Genomic DNA, 26,927 nt, shown 5'->3' on the forward strand with positions numbered 1-26,927 from the left:
AATTAGTCAATAAGAAGAGATTCAGAAAGGACAGAGATTTCAGAATTATTATATAAGAACATTTAAACAATTATTATCAAGTAAGTACAAGATGTTTTTCAATCTAAAGGAAAAAGTGGACATAATGAGGATGAAAATGAAGAGTTTTAAAAGAAACCAATTGAAAGTTTTAGAGATGAAACATTAAATAGCCAAAATGATTTCTGGGTAAGATTAACATGAGTATTGTCTCTGCAGAACAAAGGATTGTAGTAGGGTGATTCTGCATCCCCACATCTCATCCCCAAGTTTTTCCTGTGTACACTCCCTGCATAATTCCTGGGACACTTAAAATGATGGATTTTGCTTCTGTGACTGTTATTTTCTATAGGACAATTGCTTTTAACAAAAGATGATTGTCCAGGTAGCCCTGACCTAAGCACAGGAGTCCTGTAAAGACAGTTCTCTGTCTGGTTGCAGAACAGTGTGAGAAGGATTTGACATTGCTGTGATGGAGATGATCATAGGACAAAGATATAACATCACCTTGCAAGGTCTGAGAGCACAGCCTCGCTAACAGTCAACAAAAAGTGGGGGACTTTACCCTACAACTGCAAGAAACTGAGCTGAGTGAGTTTAGAGAGGACCTGAGCTCCAGATGATACCATAGTTTAGTGTACACCATACAGTGGTTAAGGATATGGAAGACCAGTTTATAGAACAAAGGAAGCAATAAAGTACTTTTTGTTACAACTTGATGAATGCATACATATTTTTATAAATATGCAACCTTTAAGCATCATAACAAAATAAAGGAAAAAACATTTTTTAGCTTTATTTCTTATAAATACATAAAGCTCTGAATTGTGTAAAGTAAGAAGGATTAGATTAAATAGATTAAATGTCCTCTGGAATTTGTGTTGTGCGTAAGCATATTCCAAAGGTTTAGCTGTAGTGACTGGGAAATATTCCAGATTAAGGAGCCTGAATCAGAATATGAATGTACTACTTTCTTTATCAAAAAAATTTTGTTATGAAAACAATTTTGGCTGAACTGCACAGTGGTCTTAGTGGTATAATACAATTTTGAGGACCTTTTAGGTTGATGTGGTAAATTTTCTATTATTATCTTTAATATGTGCTAATATGGAAGTGGATTATACATATCTGTGATTGCATGCTGTGGTGCAATGGTTATTGAGAGGAAATTTCTGTTGATGATATTGGAACTGTAGAATCAACTCTTAGTGTTTTCACAGGATAAAAAATTAGTTGGATTCTACTCTTTAAAGATTAATAGGATTGGCTTCTTTGTCAAACATGTCCAATATTTTTAATGAATGCAGCACTGCCAAACAAAGAAGGATTCCAACATGTTTTTTTTGTTTGTTTTGTTTTTTACTAGCAGCAAGTGTCAGAGAATAAAAATCAAAGTTTGAATGTTGTGGAAGTACACAATTTTTATGACATGTTTCATTATTTATATATATAAAAGCCTAAGTGACCGTTAGGGTGGAACGACCGGTTGCTGTGATGCACACTGACCACCAGGGGGCAGACACTCAATGCAGGAGCTGCCCCCTGGTGCAGCCAGAAGCTGGGCTCACCGCTGGCAAGTGCAGCTGCCATGGTGAGAGCCTCTCCTGACTCCGTGGCAGTACTACCAGGCGGTGGCAGCAGGTGCAGCGGGCCGGGATGAGCATGAGCGGTGCAGCGCCCAGCCCCAATTCGGGCTCTTCCCTGGCCACCTGCCCCTTGGCACACTGCTACATCTCTTGGGGGTTGTCCGACTGCCGGTTTAGGCAGTCGGACATCCCCCGAGCGGACCCGGACTTCAAGACGAATGTCCGACTGCCAGCTTAGGCCCGATCCTGGTGATGTTCTCTGTAGAAGGCAGTCAGTGTGAACATCTCAGTGACTCAGGGAACCACAGGGAACTCAGGGTGAGCCTGCTACTGCACTTGACTCACCCACTCGATGGTGTTCGCAGGACAGACTGTGGTGGCCCAGCCTGAGTATGTGCAGCAGCTGCTGAAGCTCAAGCAGCAGGCCGTGCAGCAGCAGAAGGGCATCCAGCCACAAGCTGGCAGTCGGACATCCCCTGAGGGGTTCCGGACTGCGAGAGGGTGCAGGCTGGGCTGAGGGACCTCCTCCCCCTCCAGTGCACGAATTTTGTGCACCGGGCCTCTAGTTTAATAATAATTGTCAATGAACTATCTTGAGCTCTAAGAATAAAATTCATTTTGTTCATCCTTGCAAAGTTGGCTCTTGTCATCTTAAGTATTTGATAGAATGTTTTGTGTTTTCTGTTAAAAGAAGATTCATACATAAGAAATTCATGGAACTGGAACTATTTCTTTCAGTGAAGCAATTTATATGTGATTATAACTATGCAGGATAAATTACTGTAACTGGGTATTGAACATTAGTGGTATGTTTTGAAGATACAGCACTTCTAGTTTCATTTTGGATAAATGTTTCAAACAAATATTCTAAGCTGAGTTTTCATTCCATCAACATACCTCTGTGACACTGCTTTCTCCATATTATTAAATAAAAATAGGTTAGCTCTATGTTATTCCCTTGAGTATCATTACTGCTGGTTCAACTTGGTTTAGATTAAGTTTAACAAGCAAAAAGCTCATGGTCACGTTATAAACTTTAAATATTTATATTCTCAATGTTTGTTCATAGTGTTTACATAGTCATTTCTTTTGAGGAATCACTTTTTGCTTAAAGCTTTTTGTTTAGCTATGATGTGTAATGAAAAAAGTTACAAGTATAAAAACATTTGTGTATATACACTTTCAGTGAACAACATGGACAGTTTGTACAATTATTATCTCTTTCCCAATGTTGTCTTTGTTCAGAGTATATTTATTGAAATGTAGTTTTATGTCTATGGAGTCAAATAAAAAATATTTCTGCTTTTATTTTGTGTACTTTAACATCTTGTTATTTTTCACAGATAGTTTGAGAAGAACTGATCTCGTCTACTCTTTAATTCCATACTTCATTTCCTTCTTTTAGCTCATTATTTAGCTTTTTAAAATTTTCTGAACTAGCTCTCTGCCCTCTCTCTCTTCTTTTTAATCTTTGATAGTCCCTCATTTCAAGGTCTTATCCCTTCTTTGAGTATTGCCATTTTCTTCATTGGACTTGTCTCTAGTCATTTATCCTATTTACTGATGGAAAATTTAAAAATAGCACCAATTTGTAATCTCAGACGGAAGGTGGGAGTGGGTGGGTGGGAAGAGATTAACCAAATAATTTATATGCATATATGCATAACCCATGGACAAAGACAATAGTGTAGTGAAGGCACAGGGTGGGGGTGCTGATGGGCTAGAAGGGGTCAATGGGGGGAAAAGGGAGATCTATAGTACTTTCAACAATAAAGATAAATTTAAAAAATTAAAAAAAATTTGTAAAAAGTAATGTAATGAAATATAATTTCTATTTAATATATGTTCCTATGATAAATATTTTATATATGTAATATAACAAATGTAATAAAATAATTTTTTTTTCTAAAGCATTCTATAATTTTGGGACAAAGTTAACATGTCTAAACTTACAGTGGCAAGACTACTTTATTTTTAATTTACCTGGATTACTACAGTTGCTTCCAAAATGGTTTTCTCACCTCTTCCTTTAGTGATCACCATTCTACTTTTTTTTTAGTTTTGCTGCATTTTATTAAAATATATAAATGAGATTATGTCTTGATTTGACTTAGTTTTTTTTTTTTATGATGATGAAAAATACATTTATTTTTTAATGTATACATGTACACTGATAGTCCGACAGAAAACTTTATGATTCCATTTGATATTATCAGTGGGACTTTTGCTGCTGCATCACTGATGACAGAGATTTTACATCAGGTTTATATTCCGTGACCTTCAGAGATATGCACGAGCTACTACTTTCATCAGTCAGGCTACTCCTATTATGAGACTTCACAAAATTTATCACTGAGAACAAAGATTCACAAGCGTATGTGGATGAAAACATGGGAGTAACACTGTGCAAAATTTTTTATTTATTTATTTATTTATTTATTTTTTATTGTTTTATTGCTTAAAGTATTACAAAGTGTATTACATATGTGTCCGTTTTTTTTTTACCCCGCCCTTGACAATCCCCTGGCCTCCCCTACACCCCAGTGTCTTATGTCCATTGGTTATGCTTATATGCATGCATACAAGTCCTTCGGTTGATCTCTTACCCCCCTCCCTCCTGTCCCCCAACCCTCCCCAGCCTTCCTGCTGCAGTTTGACAATCTGTTTGAGGCAGCTCTGCCTCTGTATCTTTATTGTTCAAAAGTTTATAATAGTCTTTATTATCCATGAATGAGTGAGATCATGTGGTATTTTTCCTTCATTGACTGGCTTATTTCACTTAGCATAATGCTCTCCATTTCCATCCATGCCGTTGCAAATGGTAAGAGTTCCTTCTTTTTTACAGCAGCATAGTATTCCATTGTGTAGATGTACGCCAGTTTTCTAATCCATTCATCTACTGATGGGCACTTAGGCTGTTTCAAGATCTTAGCTATGGTGAATTGTGCTGCTATGAACATAGGGGTGCATATATCCTTTCTGATTGGTGTTTCTGGTTTCTTGGGATAAATTCCTAGAAGTGAGATTACAGGGTCAAATGGGAGTTCCATTTTTAGTTTTTTGAGGAAACTCCATACTGTCTTCCATAGTGGCTGCACCAGTCTGCATTCCCACCAGCAGTGCAAGAGTGTTCCTATTTCTCCACATCCTCTCCAGCACTTGTCGTTTGTTGATTTGTTGATGATAGCCAGCCTGACAGGTGTGAGATGGTACCTCATTGTTGTTTTGATTTGCATTTCTTGGATGATTAGTGACTTTGAGCATGTTTTCATATGTCTCTTGGCTTTCTGAATGTCCTCTTTTGAAAGGTGTCTATTTAGATCCTTTGCCCATTTTTTGATTGGATTGTTCATCTTCTTTTTGTTAAGTTGTATGAGTTCCCTATAAATTTTGGAGATTAGGCCCTTATCAGATATGACGTTGGCAAATATGTTTTCCCACGCAGTGGGCTTTCTTGTTGTTTTGTTGATGGTTTCTTTTGCTGTGCAAAAGCTTTTTATTTTGATGTAGTCCCATTTGTTCATTTTCTCTTTAGTTTCCAATGCCCTAGGAGCTGTATCAGTGAAGAAATTGCTTCGGCATATGTCTGAGATTTTGTTGCCTTTGGATTCTTCTAGAATTTTTATGGTTTCCCGTTGTACATTTCAGTCCTTTATCCATTTTGAGTTTATTCTTGTGTATGGTGTAAGTTGGTGGTCTAGTTTCATTTTCTTGCATGTATCTGTCCAATTTTCCCAACACCATTTATTGAAGAGACTATCTTGGCTCCATTGTATGTTCTTGCCTCCTTTGTCAAATATTAATTGAGCATATTGGTTCGGGCCAATTTCTGGGCTCTCTATTCTATTTCATTGATCTATATGTCTGTTCTTGTGCCAGTACCAGGCAGTTTTGAGAACAGTGGCTTTGTAATATAGCTTGATATCTGGTATTGAGATCCCACCTACTTTGTTCTTTCTCAGGATTGCTGCAGCTATTCCGGGTCTATTTTTTATTCCAGATGAATTTTTGGAGAGTTTGTTCTAGATCTGTGAAGTATGCCGTTGGTATTTTAATGGGAAGTGCGTTGAATTTATAGATTGCTTTGGGTAGTATGGACATTTTAATGATGTTGATTCTACCAATCCATGAACATGGTATGTTCTTCCATCTGTTTATGTCTTCCTCTATCTGTTTTTTCAACGTCCTGTAGTTTTCTGAGTAGAGGTCTTTTACCTCTTTAGTTAAGTTTATTCCTAGGTAGCTTAATTTTTTTGGTGTGATGGTAAATGGGATTGTTTTTATAATCTCTCTTTCTGAAAGTTCACTATTGGTGTATAGAAATGCCTCAGATTTCTTGGGGTTAATTTTGTATCCTGCAACTTTGCCAAATTCATGTATTAAGTCTAGTAGTTTTTTGATGGAGTCTCTAGGGTTTTGTATGTATAATATCATGTCGTCTGCAAATAAGGACAGTTTTACTTCCTCTTTTCCAATTTGGATGCCTTTTATTTCTTCTTCTTGTCTAATTGCAATGGCTAATACTTCCAGTACTATGTTGAACAGGACTGGTGAGAGTGGGCATCCCTGTCTTGTTCCTGTTCTTAGGGGAAATGGTGTTAGTTTTTGCCCATTTAGTATGATGTTGGCTGTGGGCCTGTCATATATGGCTTTTATTATGTTGAGGTATGATCCTTCTATTCCCACCTTGCTGAGAGTTTTTATCAAAAATGGGTGTTGGATTTCGTCAAATGCTTTTTCTGCATCAATTGATATGACCATGTGGTTTTTTTCTTTCAATTTGTTTATGTGATGTATCACGTTTATTGATTTGTGGATATTGTACCACCCTTGCATCCCTGGGATAAATCCTACTTGGTCATGCTGTGTGATCTTTTTGATGTATTGCTGGATCCGATTTGCTAAGATTTTGTTGAGGATTTTGGCATCTATGTTCATGAGGGATATTGGCCTGGAATTCTCTTTCATTGTGTTGTCTTTACATGGTTTTGGCATTAGGGTGATGCTGGCTTTATAGAATGAGCTTGGAAGTATTCCTTCCTCTTGAATTTTTTGTAGTAGTGTGAGGAGGATAGGTTTTAGTTCTTCCTTGAATGTTTGGTAAAACTCCCCTGAGAAGCTATCTGGTCCTGGGCTTTTGTTTGCTGGAAGCTTTTTGATGACTGCTTCAATTTCTTCCATAGTTATTGGCCTATTGAAATTTTTAGATTCTTCCTGATTGAGTTTTGGAATGTTGTATTTTTCTAGAAATTTGTCCATTTCCTCCAGGTTGTCTAGTTTGTTGGAGTAGAGTTGTCCATAGTATTTTTTAACAATCATTTGTATTTCTGTGGGGTCTGTTGTTATTTCACCTCTATCGTTTCTGATTTTGTTTATTTGGGTCCTCTCTCTTTGCTTCTTGGTGAGCTTGGCTAGAGGTTTGTCAATCTTGTTTATCCTTTCAAAGAACCAGCTCTTGGTTTCATTGATTTTCTGTATTTTTTTTTTTTTTGGTCTCTATGTCATTTATTTCTGCTCTAATCTTTATTATCTCCTTCCTTCTGCTCACTCTGGGATTTTCTTGTTGCTCTCTTTCTAATTCTTTGAGTTGTAGAGTTAGATGATTTACTACCATTTTTTCTTATTTTTTGAGGTAGGCCTGTAGAGCTATAAACTTCCCTCTCAGGACTGCTTTCATTGTGTCCCATAGGTTTTGGATTGTTGTGTTTTCATTGTCATTAGTTTCCAGGATGTTTTTAGTTTCTTCTTTGATCTCATTGGTAACCCAATCAATATTTAATAACGTGGTATTCAGCTTCCAAGTTTTTGAGTATTTTGGGTTGTTTTTATTGTAGTTTATTTCTAATATTATGCTGTCATGGTCTGAGATGATGCTTGGTATGATTTCAATCTTCTTGAATTTGGGGAGACTTTGTTTGTGACCCAATATGTGGTCTATTTTTGAATCTGTCCCATGAGCACCTGAGTGGAATGTATATCCCGTGGCTTTGGGGTGAAGTGTTCTGAAGATGTCAATTAAATCCATCTGATCTAGTGAGTCAGTTAGGATTCCTGTTTCTTTGCTGATTGTTTGTCTAGAGGATTTATCCAGTGATGTCAGTGGTGCATTAAAGTCCCCTACTATGATTGTATTGTTGTCGATCTCTCCTTTGATATCTTCCAGGAGTTTTTTTATGTATTTGAGTGCTCCTGCATTGGGTGCATATATGTTTACCAGGGTTATATCTTCTTGTTGTATTGATCCTTTAGTATTATGAAGTGGCCTTCCTTATCTCTTGTTATGGCCTTCACTTTGAGGTCTATTTTGTCCAATATAAGTATTGCTACCCCAGCTTTCTTTTCCTTTCCATTTGCCTGAAAGATATTTTTCCATCCCTTCACTTTCAGTCTGTGTGATTCCCTTCTAATGAGGTGGGTCTCTTGTAGACAGCAAATGTATGGGTCATGGTTTTTTATCCATTCAGCCACTCAATGTCTTTTGATTGGAACATTTAGTCCGTTTACATTTAAAGTTATTATTGAAAGGTACTTGTTTGTAGCCATTTCTTTTTTTGTGTGGCTGTTTTCTTTCTGAGCTTTTTATTTCTTCTTTTTACACCAGTCCCTTTAGCATTTTTTGCATTGCTGGCTTGGTGGTGATAAACTCCCTTAGCCTTTTTTTGTCTGTGAAGCTTCTTATTTCCCCTTCAATTTTGAATGATAGCCTTGCTGGATAGAGTATTCTTGGATTCAGTCCTTTGCTTTGCATCACTTTGTAAATTTCCATCCATTCTTTTCTGGCCTGATGTGTTTCTGTTTAGAAATCATTTGATAATCTAATGGGAGATCCCTTGTATGTAACTTTCCGTCTCTCTCTTGCAGCCTGTAAGATTCTCTCTTTGTCCTAAACTTTTGCCATGGTAATTATGATGTGTCTTGGTGTGGGACTTTTCGGGTTCACCTTGTTTGGGACTCTCTGGGCTTGTGTGACTTTTTTCTTCCCCACCTCAGGGAAGTTTTCTGATATTATTTCTTCAAATAGGTTTTCTAATCCCTGTTCCTCTTTCTGTTGTTCTGGCACCCCTATTATTTGTATGTTGTTTCATTTCATGTTGTACCAAAGCTCCCTTAGACTCTCTTCCTGTCTTTTAATTTTTTTCTTTAATTGAAGTACAGTTTGGGTGTGTTTTGCTTCCTTCTCTTCTAATTCACTAATTTGATCCTCCGCTTCTCCTAGTCTACTGTTGATACTTTCAATGGTGTTTTTTATTGCAGCTATATCGCTCTTCATTTCTTCTTGGGTCTTACATAAGTTATTGATTTTTTCATCTGTTTCTTCTTGCTTCTTGCATAAGTTGTTGATTTTTTTCCTGCATCCGGTTTATGCACTCTAGGACCCTTATTCTGAATTTTTTTCTGTCATATTGCATGCCTCTGTATCGCTTAGCTGCTTTTCTGGCGAGCCTCCTTTTTCCTTTGTGGGTTTCTTTGTCTACCCATGTTTGATCTCACCGACGTATCTAGATGTTGAGTCATTCAGTGGCTGCTCCCTGGGTGGCAGTGGCTCCTTGGGCTGTGGTTGCTCCTCAGGTGGTTGTGGTAGCAGCTGCACCTCAGTTGGCAGCAGCTCCTCTGGTGGGTGCTGTTCACAGCTGTGGTGGCTCTTCTGGCTGGTGTGGGGAGGCTTCACGTACAGCTGCTGTTCCTCAGACAGAGGGTGTGGTGATCAGGAGGCTGCTGTTACTTGGATCTGCTGCGCTGATTTAAAGGCACAAAATACCACACAACAAGACACAACGTACCAGGCACTGAACACAAATGTATTCACGATATTTATAACCCCAAATCAAGGTGACCACACAGATGCTGTTTCTCAGACAGAGGGTGTGGTGATCAGGAGGCTGCAGTTCCTTGAATCGACTTAGTTTTTTCTTAATCCTTTAGAGTAAGCTATCAGATGACTCCTGGATAATCTGACTGCTGACTACCTTTCCAAATTTATCTTGTTATTCTTCCATTTGCCCATTTAGTTACAATCAGATTCCTTTTTAATTCTTTAATCATTCCAAGCACTTTCCTGCCTTTTGATCTTTGTGTTTTATTCCTGGTTTATGGCTCTCTTTCCTATTTTTTTTGTATGATTGCCTTATTTATTCTTCTTCATCAGGTATTGGCTTAAAGGTTACTTCCTCACAGAGGTCTTTCCTGACTACTGTAGCTAATAGCTTCCTCCCTGACACTCTGTTGTCTATCATAGCATCTTCTTTATTTCTCTTTTTGTAGTTATGCAATTTATTTATTTGTCTAATTGATTATTAAAATGTGTGCTTCAAGAAGGTAGTCTCTTTCACCTTGCCTGGCTCTTGGAAATAGATATACTTAATATTTGTTAAGCTAATGAGTAAGTCAGTGAGAAAGCTGAACAATTTTTTGAAAAGCTCAGTATTGATGGGAGCCATAAAATATATGCTAAAGAGACTTTTATTGATAACTTGTCCTGGAAGCTGTAGAAGTTTTATGTTAATTATTGCACTTTAGGTTTAATAATAAGAAAGTTAATATTTAGGTGAACTTACAAATAAATATGTTTTTCATCTAATGTTTCTAATCAGGGAAAAGGATTAAGAAAGGAAATAAAATAATTAAGAGACTATGATACAGTTACACAAACATTCTATATGTGGAATGGAATTTGTATATTTATTATTATAAATATAACTTTTCTAATTAAATGGGTGAGGAAGGATCATTTGGCAAATGGTTTGGGGATTACCACATAGGTAGCCAAGTGAAAAAATTCATATCCTTGTTTCATGATATTCCAAATAAATTTCACATGTATTAAAATTTAAAGGTAAAAATGAAACTGCACATAATTTAAGAAAATTAAAATTTATATAAAAAATTATGTTTAAAGCATAACATCAAAAACTGAAGTTCTAAAGTAAAATATATGGCTAAATAAAAGACATTTTATATGTCTGAATATATTAAAATTAAAGGACAAATGCAAACAGGAAAAAATTTACATTAATATAATAAAAGTGAATAGCTTTAATGAATAAAAAGCTCTTATATATCAATTAAAATAATGTATAACATTAAGGGAAAAATGTAGAAAATACCAAACAGCTAGCAAAAGCAAGGTAATGTACAGTACAAATATGAAAAATTTATTTAATGCTACAAGTAATCAAATACGTTTGTATTGAAAGAAAACTGTACTATAATTGGCAAATTGGGTAAAATTTAGAAAAATGAGAATATAAATACTTATACTTTGCATAGCATGAAAATATCCATAAACCTTGATCTAGTAATTTTACTTTCAGAATTGTATCTTATTGAAAAAACAATAGGCCAATAATCTATATACAAATATTTTTACTGCTCAGTTTTTATTTGTTGCATATTTAAAAATGAAGTTAATATTTATGAAGCACATTTTTATATTCTTATAAACTAACACTAAGGGTTTCAATATTGCAAGTTTGTTATTTTCTCTTGCTTTTAGTATTATATTTAAGGGTCCATTATAATCTATTATGTGAGTGCATTAAAATTTATTTTATAAGTAATCTTTAATAGTATCAATATAATAAAGAATTTTTATTGGATAGTGATCTTGAACATATTATACATTTCAGTTATTTACTGTTAAAAATTATCTTCAGTTACTCATGGCACATAGTTTTAAAAATCTAACTTCTAAATGTCTATTCTTAGTATTACTAAAGATACCAAGAAAAGTCTTTCCCTCCCCTCCCCCCCTTCTTTCCTTTCATCTTCTAATTTTGCCTTTCTTTCAATTGACTTTACAATTACTTCATTATATATTTGCTGAATAAATGAAAGATTTACTGTTACATCCTAGATACTTAGGATATATAATGGTGTGCAAGAAGTTCCTATCCTTATGAAGCTAACATTCTAGCAAGGGAGATACACTTTTAGAAAGCAAACACTTAAATATATAATTGCAATATATGTGCCTTCTAAGAAATAAAATTACAGACCATTATGAGAAAGTACAAAAGAGGAAACCTAATTTAATTTGGGGTTGGGAAAGACATAAAAGTGACATTTAGCTGGGAACATTAGGATGAATTCAGTTAATTTGGGAAAAGAATGGGGACAGTAGAAGTACATTTCTGAAAAGGTAAATGCAAATTTTGAGAAATTCCTTGGCATATTTGGGGAATATATGGCTGCAAATAAGAATCAAAGGAAGGAGAAGCATCCCCTGAGTTTAGATAGGTAGGCAGGGACCAAATTATATAGGGCCTGTAATCTGTATTAAAGATCTGGTTTTTAAACTAACCAGAAGGGGGAGTATTAGTGTTCTATTGCTTCCATATCAAATTACCACAGACTTACTGGCTGAAACAACACAAATTCAGTATCTTACAGTTCTATAGGTCAAAAGTCTAACATTGACTTTGCTGCTTTTGCAATCACAAAGGTTTGAGAGATGACAAAGTGCTGGGGCAGGGTTGAAGGACAAGGTGTATCTCCTACATGAGGCTATTTCTTCAACACTGGGAGAGATTGTTGTTTTACCTATTGTGTAGAAACCAAGACAGAGAGTCAAGCAAAATGAGGAAAGGAAGGAATATGTTCCAAATGAAAGAACAAGATAAAACAGCCTTAATAAAATGGAGATAAGTAATTTACCTGAGTTCAAAGTAGTGGTCATAAAGGTGCTCACTGAACTGGGGAGATGAGTGGATGAACACAGTGGGAACTTCAACAAAGAAAATCCTATATAATAAAAGTCCAGCAACCTAACAGCAGAACAACCAGAATGACCAGTCGATATGACCTGCACTGACCACCAGGGGGCAGACACTCAATGCAGGAGCTGCCCCCTGGTAGTCAGTGCGCTACCACAGTGGGAGCACTGCTCGGCTGACCAGAATGAGTGGCTGCTCCTGCTGCAAACCCCAGGCCAACCAGCAGGAACCTGGGCTTCAATTGTCACCTCTTAGCCCCAGGCTCTTTCTCCTCACTCCCTGCCCCTCCTCTGGATGCCCGCAGGCCACACAGCACCACCTCCGGGCTCACAGAGCTGACCCCGGAGGCTGGGAGGTAGGTTCGTGGCCACCACAGGACTGAGGCCTACTCCACTGCCTCTCAGTGCTCTTGTCCCTGGGCCCGGCCCTGACCGGGTCCCCTGGAGAGGTGAGTGCTCCGGGTCAACAGAAGATGCCGGACCAGGGAGCAGCTGCTCAGAGAGTGGGTCCACAGCCACTCGGCTGACCGGGATGAGTGGTGCTCCCACAGCCGGCCGATCCCCACAGGCCATGCCCCCACCAGGGCATGGATCCTGTGCACTTGGCCTCTAGTGAAAATATAAGAAAGTAGCAAGTAGAAGTGACAGAGCTGAAGAATGCAATAATTGAACTGAAAAATATAATACAGAGGTTAAATAGCACACTATATGAAGCATAGAAAAGGATCAGTGGAACTCACCCAATAGAGCAGCAAAAAGAAAAATGATTTTTTAAAAAGTGAAAATAGAGGAGAAACCAAGATGGCTGCATAGGTAAACACCTGAAATTGCTACCTTGCACAACCACTTCAAAAATACAACTAAAAGACAAAATGGACATCATCCAGAACCACAGGAAGGCTGGCTGAGTGGAAATTCTACAACTAGAAGGAAAGAGAAAAGCACACTGAGACTCAGAGGAGGTGCGGAAGTGAAGTGCAGAGGTACGGAGGCACACGCGGAAAGGGCTGGCAACTGAGGACTTGGTTGTCTTTTTCAATTGGGAGGGAGTCACAAGCTCCCAACTGCTCTGAACTCCAGTTCCGGGTGAGTCTCTGGGGACCCAGACTCATTTGGGGAGAAACTGGACTGTCTGGCATTGGGCGGAACTCGAAGGCGGCTTTCTCTCAGAGGTGCTTGCGGTGATTACCGGGACACTGAGGATCAGGGCCTCTTAGGGCAGGGCTGAGGATCAGCCATAGCTGCTTGCTCCGCCCTGTTGATTCCCTGAGACCCTGCCCCACCCAAGCTGTGAGCAGAGGCTTTTGCATATGAATGGCCTGGCCCTTTGCAATCTAAAATTACCTAACAAACTGAAGCTGGGTCAGAGAGACCCAGAACATCCAAAAGAAGGCCCAAGGCCCCACAGCAGCATGCATTGCTTCACAGCTGGGCCTCATCTGGGCACCTCGAAACCCCAAACAAAGAAGAGGAATCTGCAGATCTCTCCGTAGCTCCTGCTGGGTAGCCTCAGGCAGAGGCTAAATTAGCACCTCCTTAGAGATCCAAGAGCCAGTGTACCCAGTGGTCAGAGTGTGACCATCCAGATTACAACTCCTCAGATCCATAAGGGACACATTCAGGTGGCAGACTCAGTGAGCACCAAAGCCCCACTGAAGCAAGTCTTGCGCCATAAGGGTGTCTCCAGTACAGAAGTTCTCCCACCGTAGGCACAGCTGAATCTCACAGCCAATTGGCCTGGAGGTCAATTCCTCCCACTGATACCAACAGCAATCAAGGCTTAACTACAACAAGACTGTGCACAAAGCCCACAAAGGGGTGCACCAAGAATGTCCACCTCAGGTAATCGGGGAGGCTGAGCCCCTGGGCCCTATAGGACACCTAGCACAGAAAGCTACTCTATCAACACAGGGAAGCAGCCAAAATGCGGAGACAAAAAAACAGGTCACAAATGACAGAAATGGAGGAAAGCATACTATTGGATATAGAGTTCAAAACCACACTTCTAAGGTTTTTCAAGAATTTTCTAGAAACCGCCAATAAGTTTAGTGAGACGCTCGATAAATCTAGTAAGACCCTCAATAAGTCTAGTGAGACCCTCGAAGATATGAAAAAGGACCAACTAGAAATTAAGCATACACTGACTGAAGTAAAGAATATTATACAGAGATTTAACAGCAGCCTAGAGGATCCCAAGAATCAAGTCAAAGATTTGAAATATGAAGAAGCAAAAAACACCCAACCAGAAAAACAAAAAGAATCCAAAAATATGAAGATAATGTAAGGAGCCTCTGGGACAACTTCAAGCGCACCAACATCCAAATTATAGGGGTGCAAGAAGAAGAGAGAGAGCAAGATATTGAAAACCTATTTGAAGAAATAATGACAGAAAACTTCCCCTACCTGGTGAAAGAAATAGACTTACAAGTCCAGGAAGCGCAGAGAACCCTAAACAAAAGGAATCCAAAGAGGACCACACCAAGACACATCATAATTAAAATGCCAAGAGCAAAAGACAAAGAGAGAATCTTAAAAGCAGCAAGAGAAAAACAGTTAGTTACCTACAAGGGAGTACCCATACGATTTTCAGCTGATTTCTCAACAGAAACTATGCAGGCCAGAAGGGAGTGGCAAGAAATATTCAAAGTGATGAATACCAAGAACCTACAACCAAGATTACTTTATCCAGCAAAGCTATCATTCAGAATTGAAGGTCAGATAAAGAGCTTCACAGATAAGAAAAAGCTAAAGGAGTTCATCACCACCAAGCCAGTATTGTATGAAATGCTGAAAGGTATTCTTTAAGAAGAGGAAGAAGAAGAAAAAGGTAAAGATAAAAATTATGAACAAGTACATATCTATCAACAAATGAATCTAAAAATCAAGTGAATAAAAAATCTGATGAACAGAATAAACTGGTGAATATAATAGAATCAGGGGCATAGAAAAGGAGTGTTTGAGCAGCCTTAGTATATAATTAGCATATTACGCTTTGATTGGTTGAATGGCCAACTGGACGCCTGGACACTTAGCATATTAGGCTTTTATTTTATAGGATGATATTTATATTATGCCATATTCTCTTCAGAAAGGAGGAGAAATACCCAAAGTAGCTTAAGGGCTATAATTATAAGGGAGGTGGGATTGAGAGGTCACATTTTTTAGGATATGATAAAGTGGTCTACAGATAAAGGGGCCAACCTAGAGAAAAGAGACAGAAATTAATGATGAGTAGAGAGAATAACTAATAGAGTGGTTGGGCTCTGTATTTTCTTATAAGAGCCCCCGTGCACAAAATTCCTGCACTGGTAAAGTCCCTAGGCCTGGCCTATGATCAGAGTCATCTTCCCCGGCTGCTGGCAGCCGGCGCTGCCCCCCGTCGCAACCCACCCATTTGCCATCTTGCACCTGAGGTGGGCCCGGCGCAGGATATACTTCGAGACCATGTAGGAGACTGTGATCCCCCTGTTGGAGGCCATTTCACGGGAGGTGCTTTTGTGTGAAATTTCTTTCAGGTAAGAGATGGGATATGGGCCCAATGTCCAAGAGAGTTCCAGGGGGCCAGTGGCGCTATCAGGGTCATTCTTGTCACACCTGAACCTTCACTGTGTCAGTTCACTGGAGGATTCTACTTTCAGGGTTTTTCATGAAAACCCATCCCACAAAAAGGTCCCATTAGATTTCAGGTCGTATCACCACTGAGGAGGATATGATCAGGTGCTTTAAGCACAGAACACGGACTCCTGAACAGGGTTAGAATTCAGCAGAATCAGGAGACAGGTTTCTCAATAACCCACCTAACTAACGCCTGCTACCTTGCTGATGGCTTCTCCCTCCCCCTTAGGGAGCAGGTAGGGAGGAGTGAGGAGCAACTATCTGCAGCTATGGGCAGGCCTGTGTCTAGGCTGCAGGAAAGAATGCCAGCCAGCCAGGGGGAAGGACTGAGAGGTTGGCCATTCAGCCTGCTTGCCAGCCGCGCGCCCCACTGCCACTGGTCATCCTCTGTGTGTGGGGCGACCGGCTGGGCGGGGACCTTGGCCTGGCGCCACCCATGTCTGCCACCACCCACCTCCGGTTCCCCATTCCCCATCGGGCGATCAGAGCCTGCTGGCCAGGAGAAAGGACCAAGAGGTTGGCCAGCAGGCCTGATCACCTGATTGGGCCTGTGGGCTAAGGGCAGCTCCTGTGTTGAGCATCTGCCCCCTGATGGTCAGTGCACATCAAAGCAACCAGTCATTCCCCCGTTTGGTCAATTTGCATATTACCCTTTTATTATAAGGACTAGTGGCCCGGTGCATGAAATTCATGCATGGGGAGGGGGTGGTCCCTCAGTCCAGCCTGCACCTTCTCCAATCCGGGACCCATAGGGGGATGTCCAACTGGCAGTCGGACATTGTCTTGTAATCTGGGACCATTGGCTCCTAACTGCTCACCTGCCTGCCTGCCTGATAGCCCCTAACCACTCTGCCTGCCAGCCTAATCACCTCTAACCGCCTCTGTCTGCCTGCCTGACTGGCCCTAATCACCTCTGCCTGCCTGCCTGATCCCCCTAACTGCTCTCCCCTGCTGGCCTGATCCCTCTAACTCAGCGGTTCTCAACCTGTGGGTCGCGACCCCTTTGGCAGTCGAACGACCCTTTCACAGGGGTCATCTAAGACCATCCTGCATATCAGATATTTACATTACAATTCATAACAGTAGCAACATTACAGTTATGAAGTAGCAACAAAAATAATTTTATGGTTGGGTAACAACATGAGGAACTGTATTTAAAGGGACAGAAGGTTGAGAACCACTGCTAACTGCTCTCCCCTGCTGGCCTGATCCTCCTAACTGCTCTCCCCTGCAGGTATGATCACCCTAACTGCTCTCCCCCGCTGGCCTGATCACCCCTAACTGCCTCTGCCTCAGCCCCACCACTGTGGTTTTGTCTGTAAGAACGTCCAGAAGGTTGTCCGAAAGATGTCCAGTCTAATTAGCATATTTTTATTAGTATAGATGATTTGGTAATGATGGTAGTGATAACAGTAAAATCCATAATGACAGCAACAAGTACAAAAACTTATAAGTTAAATATTACTTTATGGTAGATACTATTCATTACTTATGTTCTTTAATAATCACAACTATGTATGTACTGTTATGCTCATTTTACAGGAAAAAGAATGAGGCTGAGAAAAGTTAAATGGCTCATCCTGCATCACAAATCATGAATAACTCTTGATTGGAAGTAAAACAATCTTAATTTCAAAGCCTAAGTTCTTAATCATATATGGGGGTGGGTAAAAGCAGATTTATAGTTCTGAGCATGCAAGTCAGTTTAGTCCTATATTGTTATTTATTATTTACTAGAGTCCTGGTGCATGAATTCGTGCATGGGTTGGGTCAGGCCGGCTCACCCCGATCAGGTTTCGGGGGGTGGGTCAGTCGGGGGTGGGGCCAGCCAGGGGGAGGGGCCTGGAGAAGACCCACTGAGTTGGAGCTGAACATGGGCCCCAGGCTTCCCAGGGAGGACGGACTCAGCAAGAAAACAGAAACCACCAGAAGGCTCTGCAAACAGGCCCTGAGCTCCCTTTGGCCAGGCGGACTCAGAGCTGGTGTCTCTGTGTGTACATTAGACACAGCCCAGCACTCGCCTTTGTCTGTTGGTCAAATACATTGCATCAAAAAACTGTTCCCCTTCTTCTCTTTGGGCCCTTACAACAAATACAGACCAATTGGAAAACACGGGCCCCAGTGGCAGAGCCAGGCCACACAAACACCCGGAATTTTGGCCTAAGACAACTGGGTAGCAATTTCTATGGAAAAGAACACACTGTTTTAGAGTCTTAATTCTCCCCTAAAATGTACCCAGCTGCTCTTCTTTAGCCAGGATAGACTGAACTAAGGAGCCAAAGACCAAGTTTCCTTTGAGGGCTGTTTTCAGGCTGGCCACAGCCCCTTCAGGGTGGGGGTCCTGCTGGGGTGCCTGGCCAGTCTGAGTGAGGGGCTGATGGCTGTTTGCAGGCTGGCCACAGCTCCTTCAGGGTGGTGGTCTCCCCTGGGGTGCCTGGCCATCCTGGGTGAGGGGCTGATGGCTGTTTGCAGGCTGGCCACAGCCCCCAGCCACCCAAGCTCCCAGTGGAGGCTGGCTGGAAGCAGGTATCTGTGGTTTATTTATCTTCTATAATTGAAACTTTGTTGCCTTCAGTGGAGGCCAGAGCCGGCCAGGGCAGGCGGGAAGCTTGGCTTCCTCCATCGCTGGGGCAACCAAGCCTCCTGCTTGCTCTAGCTCCGTGGCTCCTGGCTGCCATCTTGGTTGGGTTAATTTGCATATAGTCGCTCTGATTCGCTGGTGGGTATGGCTTGGGGTGTAGCGAAGGTACGGTCAATTTGCATGTTTCTCTTTTCTTAGATTAGACTAGAGACCCGGTGCATGAAATTCGTCTATGGGGAGCAGTCCTCTCAGCCCAGCCTGCACCCTCTCCAATCCAGGACCCCTCTGGGGATGTCTGACTGCTGGTTTAGGCCCAATAAACCGGCAGTCGGACATCCCTCTCACAATCCGGGACTACTGGCTCCTAACTGCTCACCTGCCTGCCTGCCTGATCACCCCTAACTTCCTCTGCCTGCCAGCCTGATTGCCCCTAACTGCCCCCCCTGCCGGCCTGATCGCCCCTAACTGACCCCCCTTCTGGCCTGATTGCCCCTAACTGCCCCCCCCTGCTGGCCTGGTTTCCCCTTACTGCCCCCTTCTGCTGGCCTGGTCATTCCCAACTATCCCCCTCAGCCGGACTGGTCGCCCCTAACTGCCTCCCCTCGCCAGCCTGGTCACCCCTTACTGCCCCCCCTGCCAGCCTGGTCGCCCCTCGCAGCCTGCTGTTCAGTCCTTTGGTCGTCCCTCACTAATCCCCCTGCTGGCTTGGTTGCCCCACACAGCCTGCTGTTGAGTTGTTTGGTCATCCCTCACTAACCCCCCTGCTGGCCTGGTTGCCCCACGCAGCCTGCTGTTTGGTTGTCCATCCGGTTGTTTCGGTCATGACAGCCCCTGGCTTTCTATATATTAGGATTGTATTTATTTGTATTACAACTGTAAACTTACTTTTTCCCACCTCAATATAAAATATAATGTGTGATTTATCTAATTGATATTAACAATGTTATACCACATTTGGTTGTTTCTATTTTTCTGCAACTCAAGAAAAGTTTATACATCTATGTTGGCATTTCATTATTAGTGTTATTGGCTACCTCCATTACATTAGAGAAATGTATGATTTTTTTTTCTTTGAGAAGAGAAAAAGAGTACAAATAAGCTAAGGCAAGGGAAGAGCAAAACATGTTTATGTGAATATTTTATTTTAATACTCACCAGAGGATATTTTTTCATTGATTTTAAAAATTATTTATTTATTTATTTGTTTGTTTGTTTATTTATTTATTTATTTATTTATTTATTTATTTATTTATTTTTAGAGAGAGTGAAAGGGGAGGTGGAGAGACAGGGAAACATCAATGTGAGAGAGACACATCAATTGGTTGCCTCCCACATGATCCACAACTGAGGTACATGCCCTTGACCAGAATTGAACCTGGGACCCTTCAGTCCACAGCCCGACACTCTATCTACTGAGCCAAACTGGCTAGGGCTATGTGAATATTTTATAATTTCTATTTGACAGAAATGTACAAATTGGAACTGTTCTCAAATGTGGAGCTGAAACATCATTCAGATGCAGGACTTGTGAAAGAGTAGAGAAAGAACCTCAAAAAACTATTCCTCCGTAAAAGCAATGAGAACATTGGCAAAAATTGTCAAAATCCCTTTTCAGTTCTCTGGAAAGTAATCAGAAGTTTGAAACAATCCAAAGATTGTTAAATCAGTGAAAACTGCAGGTTTTTTTTATGAGAATAGTGAGCTTTGTGGAGACTTAACTTGCCCTCTTGCCATCCAGCTCTGCATTAACCTTGAAAACCAGCAGCCAGTCAACCATGGCAGTGGTGAAAACCAGCAGCCTACTAGCTATTGGAAGGAGGCCAACTAGGTTTGCAGGTTTTAGAAAGTCCCATTTTGGGGCATTGTTTGGCAGCTCCCTCTGGTAAAGTTCCATTATTATTTTATCTGATCTGTGCTTGTTTGGTGAGTAAAGCCCTGTTTCTAAGGTATTTGTCAAAATAATTATCAGAAACTTTTTTTTTCATAACATTGCAACTGCCTGAGGTGGCAATACTAGCCATGGCAAACAAGAGCCTTACCCAAAAACTTAAAAGGAAGATCTGAGAATAATATGTTCATATTCCTGAGGCTTTACTCAGAGGTCCAGGAAAGACCTGAGAAGGCTCCAATCACATATCTCTGGATAATCTATAGGCCCTGTGCATGCAGGAAGTAAAGGGCAAGGGAGAGTTGTAAACATGGTAAGTGTTGAAAGTATGCTCCAATGTATACATAGGATCTCTGGCAGTGAGTACAAGTTTTTTGTTGTTGTTTTTTGTTTGTTTGTTTTTTTGTTTGTTTTTTTGTTTGTTTGTTTTTTTGTTTTTGTTTTTTGCAGATATAGTCCCTTATTGAATCTGGGCCGCCACAAAGACAGACAGAAAGCGCAGGGATATTTTTCTTTCACATCCCAGAAGTTTTACTGGTTCAAGATACTGAAGGCAATCTCTGTCCAGTTATTAGCTAATGACTTGACTGAGTGAAGGCTTCAGTGGCTGCAGGTGTCAAAGAATATTGATTTTACAGAATTAGTTCAGGATAGTCAATAAACAGAGACACAATGAACCCCATTGGAGGGGGTCTGATTTCCAGGATTGGCACATCATATGTTTTAAATGTCTAATTTTCAACAAAAAATTATGAAATATGCAAAGAAACAGGCTAACACACAGGGTGAAAAAAAAGAACAGTCAATATAAAGTGCCCCTGAGGATGCCCTGATGTTGGACTTTAGACAGTTACTTTAAACCAGCTATTACACATGTGCTCAAGTAATTAAAGGAAATATTTTCTGAAGAATTAAAAGTATGAATATGATGTCTAACCAAAGAGAATATCAATAAATAAATATTACAGAAAAAAAACAAGTAGAAATTCAGGAGTTGAAAATTTAATAACTAAAATATAAAATTCACTAGAGGGGCTCCACAGAATGTTTGACTTGGCAGCATACTTTAAGAAAGGTCCATTGCAATTATCATACTCTGAGGTACAGAATGAAAAAAAAATGAAGTGAAGAGAGCCTCAGAGACGTATGAGATACCATCAAGTGAAGCAACATATGCATATGGGAGTTAGAGAAGAGAAGATAGAAAGAGAAAGGGCAGAAATAATATTTGATGAAATATTTGTCTGAAAAGGTCTGAATTTGATGAAAGTGATTACTAGCAATCCAAAGAGCTCCATGCTTTCCATTTAACTCAAAACTCCCAAACAGATCTACACATCATAGTCAAAGCATCAATTGGAAGTATCTTTTTGCCTCTTAATGGTTTCTTCTAAATTATAATTTGTCTATTTTGGACATTTTTTTGGTAATCATGTTGAGTTCCTGAAGTACTTTTTATACACTTAGCAAACAGAAAATTTGAATCATACACACACACACACACACACACACACACACACACACACACACTGAGTGGCCAGATTATTATGACCACCTGACGTTTGTAGGCAAATTAGCTATAATTTCGCGCTGAAGTTGCTAGAGGGCCAGACCATTATAAATAGGGAAGCAGGTTGTTTACCATGATGGTAGAAGTGATTTTTTTTTCTGGAGATATGGGTAAACAACACGATTTAACAGCCTTTGAATGTGGGATATATATTATTATGAGTGGCCAGATCATTATGACCACCTCATCCATACTTCGTTGGGCCACCTTTTGCCTTCTATACTGCGGCGATTCTTCTTGGCATTGACTCCACGAGATGTTGAAAGGTGATGCGAGGAATCTGACACCATGGCTGATGAATAGCACTGTCCAGTTCTGTGAGATTTGATGGTTGTGGAACCAGCTGCCTGATGGATGGCTCGTTTAACTTCGTCCCACAAATGCTCAATTAGATTGAGATCTGGTGATTGTGGGTGCCACCTAAGCAAGGTAAAGTCTCCCTCATGTTCTTGAAACCACTCCTGCACAATACGAGCACTGTGGCATGGTGCATTGTCTTGTTGGAAGAAGCCATCTCCATTGGGATAGGCCATCAACATGATAGGATGAACCTGATCAGCCACGATACTTAGGTATGTTGTGCTATTCAGACGTTGTTTCACATGAATTAAAGGGCCCAAATCATCCCAGGAAAACATGCCCCAAACCATAACACTGCCCCCACCAGCTTGAAGGGTTGTACTCATGCATGTGGGGTGCATGCTTTCATGCTATTTCTGCAAAATTCCCACTCTGCCATCTGCATGATGCAACTGGAAACGTGATTCATCGGACCACATGACTTTTTTCCAATGCTCAACTGTCCAATCCTTGTGTTCCTGTGTGAATTGGAGACGTTTTATCTTGGTAACTGCAGACAGCAAAGGTGTTTGAACAGGCTTTCGGCTTCCATATCCCATACGATGCAGTGTACGGCTAATTTGCCTACAAACGTCAGGTGGTCATAATAATCTGGCCACTCAATATATATATCCCATGTTCAAAGACTGTTAAGTCGTGTTGTTTACCCATATCTCCAGAAAAAAAAATCACTTCTACCGTCATGGTAAACAACCTGCTTCCCTATTTATAATGGTCTGGCCCTCTAGCAACTTCAGCGCAAAATTATAGCTAATTTGCCTACAAACGTCAGGTGGTCATAATAATCTGGCCACTCAGTGTATATATATCTCCTATATAATAAAAGGCTATTATGCAAATAGACTGAATGGTAGAACTACCAGCAGAATGACCGGTCACTATGATGTGGGTCACTATGATGTGCACTGACCACCAGGGGGCAGATGCTCAATGCTGGAGCCGCCTCCAGCCCGCAGGCCCCAGTCCAGCCAAGGCGGGTGCCAGTGGGGGCCCCTGATCACCCCGCTGGTCGCCCCGCAGAGGGAGGCGAGTGGCGGCAGCAGCAGGGGGCAGGGCCGGTGAGCGGGCGGCACCAGGCTGGCCAAGGCGGGTGCCAGCGGGGGCCCCCTGATAGCCCCACCAGTTGCCCCACAGAGGGAGGCAAGCGGTGGCGCTGGGTGGGGCTGGCGAACAGGTGGCGCCAGGCCAGCCAAGTTGGGTGCCAGCAGTGACCCCCCGATCGCACTGCTGGTCGCCCCCACAGAGGGAGGCGACTGGCAATGGGGGGTGGGGCCTCCAAGTAGGTGGTGCCAGGCTTGCCAAGGCAAGTGTGAGCAGGAGGCCCCGATCACCCTGCCAGTTGCCCCACAGATGGGCCCTGATTGCTGGCCAGGCCTAGGGACCCTACCTGTGCATGATTTCGTGCACTGGGCTTCTAGTATATATATATATACTAGATATATATATATATATATATATATATATATATATATATATATATATATAAAATTGCAAATAATTACTCAATGCTTATTGCATTCTTTTGTTATATAAAATGAACTCTAATGATTTTTAAAATTTTATGTTTTTTCTTTGGAATTCTGGTTAATTTTTATGTAACTTGCTATTGTTTGGATTTAATATAAACAAAATATACATGTTTGTTATATACAGATGTTAATGTTTTATTTTAAATCACTCTAATGTGATTTAGTTTTTTTAGTATTACTATTTAAAGATGAAATAGTTAATCTTAACATAATATTTAGTAACAAGGAGCTGAATGTTTCTGTTCATGTTATTCCTTATTGAATTTGGAAAATACCAATATGAATAACTTAATAGATAAGATATACTGAAACACGTTATAAGTCACTGTAAAACAAGATTTTTGGAGGAAGAAATGTTATAAATGTGATCTCTGTGTAGAAATCATGTTATTTGCTGGACTTAACCCCATAATTTTCCCAGAGTTTATTAGATAAACTCAATTAGACTCAATGAAACACAGTAAAAAAAAAAGAGGCATCTGGCTTCCAACTGTCTATTTCCTAGGAGGTTAAGATCACTTAGGCTAGTAATGTTTCTGCATTATTGTTATACTAGAAGCCCATGAATTTGTGCATGGGTGGGGCCGTTCGGCCTGGCCAGTGATGGGGCCAATCGGGGCCGTCTTGCCCAGTCTCAATTGGGGCCAATGGGAGCTGGCCAGCTGGGGAGGGACTGCAGGAGGTTGGCCAGCCAGAGAGGGGCTGCGGGAGTGCTCCAGGGGGTGTCCGGCCCTCTCATCCAGTGCTGATCCACCAGACCCCAGCAGCTAACCTACTAGTTGGATTGTCTGCCCCCTGGTGGTCAGTGCACATCATAGCAACTGGTCGAGCAGTCAACCAAAAGTTTGACCAATCATTGGGACACTTAACATATTAAACTTTTATTATATAGGATAAACTGATGAGAGTGTCACAATAAAACATGTAAGTTATCTAAGATGACGTTTATGCTATCAACTGAGAGCATGTTCTGTAAAAGATGTTAACATACATAATGGGAAATTAATATTTTGACTATGATTTATTTTTTAAAAGAATTACTATTATAAAAATTTTCATTGGTGTTAATTTTTGTTTCTATGTAACATGATCACGGGGTATGCTTTACAAAACATATTTATTTGAATAGAATTTTTGTTGAAATATTAAATTTACTGCTTGCTTCATTTTTGAAATATTCTTTCAAAAAACAGTAAAAATAAAACTAAGGTTTTTATTACCATGTAAATATTTATTTTATTTTTTTAAATGTATTTTTATTGGGGTTTTTTTTTTTAGAGAGAGAGGAAAAGAAAAGGAAAGAGAGATAGAAACATCCCTGAGAGAGAACATCAATTGGCATGCATCAAACCCACAACCCAGGCATGTGCCCAGACCAGCAATCAAATCAGCAACACTGAGCAACACCTACTGGGCTGTATAAATATTTTGATGATTCATTTGAAAGTTTTATAATGTTAAAAAAAGAGAAAGTTTTATAATGTTAATTTTGATAAACTTTTCATTGTGTTTTTTTGGAGTTTTAAGTATCTAGTTAATAAGTTTTTTAAAAATGTGTTTTTATTGATTTTTAGCTAAAGAGGAAAGGAGAGGGAGAAAGAAACATCCATGAGAGTGAAACATCGATTGGGTGCCTCCTGCATGCCCCTTACTGGGGATCGAGCCAGCAACCCTGGCGTGTGCCTGACCTGGAATTGAACCGGTGACCTCTTGTTGCATGGCACAATGCTCAATCCACTGTGCAACACTGGCCAGGCATGAGTTATAGATTTTAATTTTCCATTGAGAGTCACTTGAATAGAAAAGCAAACAATGATATTTGATAGATAAATATTTTTATATGGCCCCTGTAGATACCAAATTAAAAATTTTATTTCCTTTGATATTTTTTTTGCTGGCAAAATGCTTATACTTCATACTAATAAAACTTGAAACATTTACAATTTTCCCGTACCTCTTGATGTAAAATACACCGTAAGTAAAGATATTGAGACACCACGTTAGGGTAAATGTAGGCCAAATCTATAAATCGGTTAAATTCAGACTAAGTGGTAGACTTGATTATACACCTTTTGATAATTAAACTCTGTAGGAAAAGTTGGCCCATGCTAATAACCATGATACTGATCTTTTCTTGATGTTAGTGTTCTTATTTTGTTTCTGCATTTACATTCTCAGTCCTATTGTCACAGAAATATTAATACTACTACTTAGTTCTTTTTGCTTTCTCTCCAAAAATGTATTATCTGTAGGAGCACATGTACTAAATAAATTGAGTAATATCACTGATAGTGGAAAAACTGCCTTCAACATCTTCTCATTTTGTATCTCTAAGGTTATTGTGAAACTTCCAAAGTTTTGATTAGCACCTCAGTTTAAATGTTCCCAAAATATATGTCTATACTTATCTTGACCTGCAGATATATATATATCTCAGAGATTCTGAAGACTTAATTGATTCAAAATCTAATTCATTATTTTTCTAACAAATACACTCCTCCTTTGCTTTCTTCCTCAATTAGTGGCAGAGCATTATGCTTCTTTTTCATTAAGCTAGATATTCCATAAACATCTCAATTCTTTCCCTTCCTGTTTATTCCTGATGGTATTCTGTCTTAATCTTCTTTTACAAGGTTTTATAAAAAAAATCCAAACAGTTATCTTTATCTCTTAACTTTTTTTTTCTGTAGTGCTTTGCCAGTAGTAATACCGAAATCATTTGTCGTCTCAAAACTTTTGTGAAGTTATTTTAATTCTTAGTCTTGGGATCATCAAAGAATAGTTCTACCCTGATTTTCATATTGGTCACCCACTTTTTAAATATTAGTATCATGTTACACTAATTAATATTTTATTTCAATTTTAAAATCAAACAAACATGCAAAACTAAAACCTACTTAATAAATATGAGGAAGAACATAATATAACAGTGAACTGTGAGAGATGATTATTTTAATGAATTTAACGAAATATTATATATTAGGAATATTGAATAATATGAAGACACTAGAGGCCCGGTGCACAAAAATTTGTGCACTCAGGAGGGGGGGGGGGAGGGGGTCCCTCAGC

General features: G+C 40.1%; 1 protein-coding gene and 1 pseudogene across 1 annotated transcript in view; one reads left to right on the forward strand and one right to left on the reverse strand.

Annotated features, from left to right (window-relative positions):
* NBEA (neurobeachin) overlaps nucleotides 1-26,927 on the forward strand; it is a 928,080-nt gene that overhangs the window by 316,274 nt on the left and 584,879 nt on the right. The gene's annotated exons all lie outside the window — the stretch shown is intronic.
* Nucleotides 20,848-20,949, reverse strand: LOC111824694 (annotated as a pseudogene).

This window comes from Myotis lucifugus, unplaced genomic scaffold (assembly GCF_000147115.1).
Source record: "Myotis lucifugus unplaced genomic scaffold, Myoluc2.0 scaffold_7, whole genome shotgun sequence".
Taxonomy (NCBI): Eukaryota; Metazoa; Chordata; class Mammalia; order Chiroptera; family Vespertilionidae; genus Myotis; species Myotis lucifugus.